Below are 6,805 nucleotides of genomic sequence, written 5' to 3'. Positions count from 1 at the left end.
GCTGTAAGTCTCTGCATCAGCTAGAAAATGAGTCTCATAATTACAGTACATTATCCATAAAAGGCTGGTTTTCGAAGCACGTATCGGGAGACCCGCCGACCAGTGTCTTCCTTCAACAGTGTTTGAACAGGACAGGCCCCGGGACTCTCACAGGCTGTAACCGCCTTCCAATCGCCTCTCCATTTGAACCTCTCAGCCACCACCTCCGCTTCTGGGACCAGCCCACACCGGTTCTGAGGTCATTTCCTGACCGCTGACCATCCACGACCTCCCATATTCCTCAGAATTATTCCAGTGAGACGGAGGCTGCTGTCAACCGGCTGGTCAACTTGCATCTGCAGGCCTCCTACGCCTACCTCTCTCTGGGCTTCTATTTCCATCGCCGCCCTGTGCCTCTGGAAGGCGTGGGGCCAGCCACTTCCTCCGCGAGTTGGCTGAGGAGAAGCGAGAGGCCGCCGCGCGGATCCTGAAGATGCAAATCCAGCACGGCGGCTGCGGCCTATACCAGAACAACGCGCAGAAACCATCTCAAGATCGGAAGGGCGAAACTCTAGACTCCGCGGAAGCCGCCTTGGCCCTGGAGAAGAACTTGAACCAGGCCGTCTTGGATCTCCATGCTTTGTCTGCCCACTCATACCCGCGATTTCGTGGAGAACCACTTCCAGGAGGAAGTGAAACTACGTCAGAAGACGGGCGGGGAGGGGCTGGTGCTGTGGCGTATGGGTAACGATGTCGCCTGCAGAGCCGGTATCCCATATGAGCACCAGTTCAAGTCCCAGCTGCTCCACTTCCAATCCAGCTCTCTGCTATGGCCTGGGAAAGCAGTAGAAGATGACCCAGCGTGGGAGACCTGGCTTCGGGTCCGGCCATTGCGGCCATCTGGGGAGTCAACCAGCAGATGGAAGACCTCTCTCTGCCTCTCTGTAACTCTGCCTTTCAAATAAATAAATAAATAAATCTTAAAAAAAAAGAAAGAAAGAAAGAAAAAGAAAATGAGCAACCACCTGACCAACATCCACCGTCTGGCAGGCCCCCAGGGAAGGCTGGCGAGTACAAAAAAAAAAAAATTTAAATCCAAAAAAATTTTAAATCCATGCATATAGTCTTTTCATAAAGTGCATTTTCTATTAACTTTTTTAAGACCACCCCCCTCATATTCTTACCTTCTTTATTTTTTAATATTTATTTCAAAAGTCAGAGTTACAGAGAGAGAAGGAGAGACAAAGAGAGAGATCTTGCATCCACTGGTTTATTCCCCAGATGGCCACAACAGCCAGAGTTCAGTCAGGCTGAAGCCAGGAGTCAGGAGCTTCATCTGGGTCTTCCATGTGGGTGCAGGGACCCAGACACTTAGGCCGTCTTCTGCTGCTTTCCCAGGCTGGATTAGAAGTGGAGCAGCTGGGACTTGAACCAGTGCCCAAGGGGATGCCAGCATCATAGGTGGCAACATTACCTGCTATACCACAATGCTGGCCCCTTATTTTTACGTTTTTAGATGCACAATAAATGCCAAGCTAATTGCATGGCAATACAGAACTTCAACTGTTTTATTTTCAATTAGAAAAAGGATGTTTAAGCACAGTTCCTTTAGCAGTAATTGGCTTATGCCACCTTGACCTGAAGTTCTCTGGGGACGTGATTCATCACTTCTAGGTAGAAGGCTTTTGAGAGCAAGATACATGGGGTCAGTGCTGTAGCTTAGCAGGTAAAGGTGCTGGCCTCCCACATGGACACTGGTTTGAGTCCCAGCTGCTCCACTTCCGATTTGGCTCCCTGCTAATGTGTCTGGGAAAGCAGCAGGAGATGGTCCAAGAGACCCAAAAGAAGCTTCTGGCTCCTGGCTTCAGCCTGGCTCAGCCCTAGCCATTGCAGCCATCTAGGAGGTAAACTAGTGGATGGAAGATATTCTCTCTCTCTCTCTCCTCTCTCTCTCTCTCTCTCTAGCTCTGCCTTTCAAATAAATAAATACATCTTTTTAAAAGGGGGGAGAGAAAGAACAAGATAATTGCTTTGCTAATCTTCTGTATGTGCAGACCCTTCATATATGGTAAATGCTCAAAAAAAAATTGTGAGAATCAGTTTTCGCCTGAGCTCATACACAAGCACAGCCGAGGCAAACTCAACCTGGCTTGCCAAGGATTGTCCGTTTGGCCACTGAAAATGCCTCCTTTGGGGCAAACCAGGAGGCTGGTCCTCTCCAGCTCACGTATACCTACTTAAAGATCTACCTCCAACCCCAGGAAAATACAAAATGTCATACATACACATTTGGCCTTTTGCAAAAAGCATAAATGTAATCTAACATGACAGATTTCGAGCTACTATCAGCTACAAAATAAACTTAAAAAGAAAGCAAGAATTTAGCCCTAAAGACATTCCTTTTTCATTCCTTAAGAACTTCAGGGGCCGATGTTGTGGCACAGTGTGTTCAGTCACTGCTTGTGATGCCAGCATCCCATATCAGAGCACTGGTCCAAGTCTCAGCTGCTCCCTACTAATGCACCTGGGAAAGCAGTGGAAGATGGCTTAAGTACTTGGGTCCCTGCAACCCATGTGGGAGACCAGGATCCATATCCAGACTCCTGGCTTCAACCTGGCCCATCCTCAGCCAATGCAAGGAGTAAACCAGGGGATGGAAGACCTCTCTCTCTCTCTCTCTCGCTCTCTCGCTCTCTCACTCTCTCACTCTCTCTCCCAATCTCTGTGTGTGGGCATGTGTCTGTGTATATCTCTTTCTCTGTCTCTCCCTCCCTCTCTGTCACCCTGCCTTTCAAAGACATACAATAAATCTTTCTAAGAAATTTAAAAGTTCAAGTTTCATGATAACTATTGAAAGATACAAAAGGAGGGATCAGATGAAGTGGGCTTCACCTCCAGAACACCAGTAAACATGAATTGAATCATACCTGTGTGACTTCAGCAGTATGCTGCACACATGTTTACAAAAATCAATTTTTCTTAAGAGCTAAAGGGTTAAAGAGAGGTCACAGGCACCAGCGGAGAGCCTAAAAGCCAGATATTATTTTTGAGAGACTCTAATAGCCTGGTGATCAGCTCAAGAAAATCACAGTCATTCAAGATGATGTCTTACATGTACTGGCTTCTCTGTAAAATGAATTTACCTTTTCATTATTATTTACTGAGTGAGCCAGTATTTCATTTGTATGGATTTTATCCAGCAATGAGGGGAGGGAAAAAAACACAGAAAATCTAATAAAAAGACGAAGCTGCTGTGCGATATTTGGAGTCTGTATCCTGCCTTTGGAGGTCACGTTTCTGTCTTTTTTATGATGTTCATTTTAGAAAATGAAAAAAGGGCATACATATGGAGATAGGCGCTTCGTGGGCTCCAATCGACAGCAAATTTGACCTGACAAGTGTGCAGACATACTTACGGAGAGTGGCGGCAACAATGTAGTGGCAGAAATAAGGATCACAGCCTCAGAAGCAGGCTGGCCTCCTTGGTTTCTCATTTGGGTAGTATCGCAGTCTTGTGTGCCAGGCACAGGGACAGTTGCACCCTCTCCCATTCAAATTTGTTTCAGGGTGCCACACCCTTGGGGAAAGCTGAGCTCCTAGGAAGTAGTCATTAGCAAATCTCCTCCTCTTGAAAGGAATAGACATCACAAAACCCTTAACTCTTTTTTTCACCATCCACTGTGAAATTCTGGGGACTATGGAGCTTCACAGTTAATTATTTTGGGGGTAACATCATTGCATTGTACTATCATCTACATCAGAGTTCACTAAAACACAGCAGGTGCACCCAAAGTAGTTACAATACCTGCCAAAGGGGTGGATCTCTTTTTATTATTATTATTTTTCCATTCAATAGATAAAAATAGGGGCAAGTGTTGTGGCATAGCTGGTTAAGTTGCTGCTTGGAACACCTGCATACTGGGTCAAGTTCAAATCCTGGCTGCTCCACTTCTAATCCAGCACCCTGATAATGTGCATAGGAAAGCAGCAGAAGATGCACAAATGCTTGGGCTCCTCTTGCCACCCATGTTGGGGGGGACCCAGATGGAGTTCCTGGTTCCTGGTCCAATCCTGGCTATTGGCCATCTGGGGAATGAGGTAGCTGATGGAAGATCTCTGTCTCACTCTGTCTCTCCCTCTCTGTAACTTTGCCTTTCGCATAAACATAAATAAATCTTCAAAAAATTAGATAAAAACATAGGCCAAAACTACAGCTACTATAACATCAGGCTTCTTAACTTTCTTAGACAAAAGCAGAATCCACATACTCAAAAATTAGGATCAGAAACTCTGGGTTCTTATCCTTCCTCAGTCATTAGGCAGCTTTGGATCTTAAGCAGCCATTTGTTTTTATGCTACCATCTCCATTGGATTCACAAGAACAAGTGAAGAGAAACTCATAAAGAGGTTTTCAAAATGCTCTCCAGAGGTGGGTGTTTGACCTAGAGGTTAACGCACCATTTGAGACACCTGTATCCTATATGAGAGCCTGGGTTCAACACCTGGCTCCACTCTTGATTCCAGCTTCCTACTAATGCACACCCTTGGGGGCAACAGTGAAGACTCAATACTTAGGTTCCTGCTGCTCACAGAGGAGACCTGGATCAAGTTCCTGCCTCCTGAATGTGGCCTGGCCCAGTCCCTGCTATTACAGGCATTTGGAAAGTAGAAGAGCAGAGCTCTCTCACTCTCGCTCACGCTAAATCTCTCTCTCTCTCCCTCCCTAATAAATATTCTCTAGAGGAAATATTTATGATTTATCTGACCTTCTGTCACATTGCTGATAATCATGATCCCAGATACCAAATTAGCAACACTTGTATCTCAAGTAAGTACCAAAGTACTTGACCACATTGTGTTTCCCTAACTTATCAGCTGTTTTATGAGTGGTAGAAAGTTTACTGTCAAACAACATTGCTGACAGCATCCAAACACAGGAAGCAGTGTTCCTTCCTAATCAACGAAACAGCTGGGTGTCTGTGCCACCCAGATCCAGAGCCAAGGAGGCAGCTCCAATCCTTCTGGGTCCATCCGAGGAGAGCCAACAGTCGGTCGGGGCTGAGAGCCTGCAGAGCAGACACCGAAGCAGAAATGGGAGGCAGGACAGGTGTTGATTTATTTTCCACACCAGCTGTTACAAAAGTTCCAGGCCCAGGACACCTGTTGCTAATTTCTTCTAATTTGAGAACTCAAGCAAAATCCTAAATCTTTACTTATGCTGAAAATCAAAATTCCAGCTAAAAGCGACAGTAAAATCCACAGTGATTCTGAATAGCAGTCTCTGAAACAATACGGCACCTTGAATTTAAACATATGTTTCAGAAATTCAATACCGAAATCCCATGTGAAACTACAGCTCTGCAGCCCATCTTGGTGGACATAAAATAACATTATTGTTGTTTCTCTGAAATAACATTAAAGAGGAAAAATGGAATACAAAATGGTATTGTGAAGACAAAGTACTAGACTGATGAATGATAACCACGCTGTATGCTTGTATGTACATTAGTAAAGAAAGATTATTTTGAATAATAAAAGTTGTTTGACATTTATTATTTCTTGTAAATTTGTTTATGTTTGAAAGGAAATTAGAACGGGAGAGAGAGAGATGTGTAGGAAGATTCACTATAACTTTCAGGGAAGCAGTTTTAAATAAGAAACTTTGTGATACTCTCCCATAAAAAGCTCCTGCATAATCCCCTGACCCCTCAGTAGCCATTTCATTCTCAAAAACCCAAAGGTCTATTCACATCCTCGGCTCCAACCTTTATCCCTGCTGCTCTTCCTTCCGCCCAGACCGGAAGCTGCAAGGTATCAAGAAAACAAAGCGTGGAAGTGGGTAAACCCCCCAAATGCCTGGTCCAATGGTATTATCCATCACAGGTAGGGGGTGGGGCACAAAGCCAGTGAGGAGAGAAGGCTCCCGGCCGTATGGTAATGCTGACCTTCTCCGGAGCAACACGCTCTCTTTCAGCTCCCACACATGTCTAATCGCTAGGGAGTTGTCTAGCTACACGAATTTTTCACATTTGTCAGCTAAATCAGTGCTCCAAATGCACAATGCAGCACTTAGAAACATTATGTGAATTTATTAAATTCTCTGGAGGACTTTGGGTCCATAAAGCAGTAAATTGATTACAGGGAACCAAGGCCATAATATTTTCATCAGCAACAAAAGCAGTCATGCTCCCATATTGTGCATGGCGTGTGAAGAGGTACTGTTCCTCACTTCACGTGAGCCAGCAGGCTGAGGATCGCCCAGGAAGTGAGGAGCAGGCTCTGGGATGTGCCAACGGAATGTGTCATTTAATCGGTTCCTTTCAGAATGCCAGCTTTTGGGCGCATCACGCGGAAGAAAACATGGGAGAAACACAAAAGGCCCCTGCTCTGGATTGCCCGAGCACGCTTTCACACTCAGCCTTGTGAGGCTGCTCGTTGACCTCATCATGAACTAGCCTATTGACGATGCCATCAAGCTGAAGGGCATAGTAGGGAGCAGGGAGGAGATGATGGTCTACGTGGGTGACATAATATTGATACTAAACATCCCAATGTGATCTGGCGACCATGGCACTAACCATCAGTACAATACCTTCCCCACAGAGGAACGAGACCACCATGACAGTTTCTAGAGCGCCTAACCTACCAGGAATTATCACAGGGGCTTTTCCATATGTTATCCCATCTCAAGCTAGGCAACACACTTAACAGCTGGGACGTATCATTCCTGTTTTAAAATGAGAAAACCAAGATTTAGTGTAGTTAAGCAAATTGCTCAAAATCACACAGGTCTATACCTACATGGTTAAATGGCCATCCAAGCCAG

The 6,805-nt window shown here is 45.3% G+C and overlaps 1 pseudogene; it reads left to right on the top strand.

Annotated features, from left to right (window-relative positions):
- The first annotated feature begins 260 nt into the window (after positions 1–260).
- LOC133765319 (ferritin light chain-like) lies at positions 261–6,418 on the top strand (annotated as a pseudogene).
- Positions 6,419–6,805: the final 387 nt, after the last annotated feature.

Source organism: Lepus europaeus, chromosome 8, assembly GCF_033115175.1.
Source record: "Lepus europaeus isolate LE1 chromosome 8, mLepTim1.pri, whole genome shotgun sequence".
NCBI lineage: Eukaryota > Metazoa > Chordata > Mammalia > Lagomorpha > Leporidae > Lepus > Lepus europaeus.
This window is presented reverse-complemented; position numbering and strand designations above follow the sequence as displayed.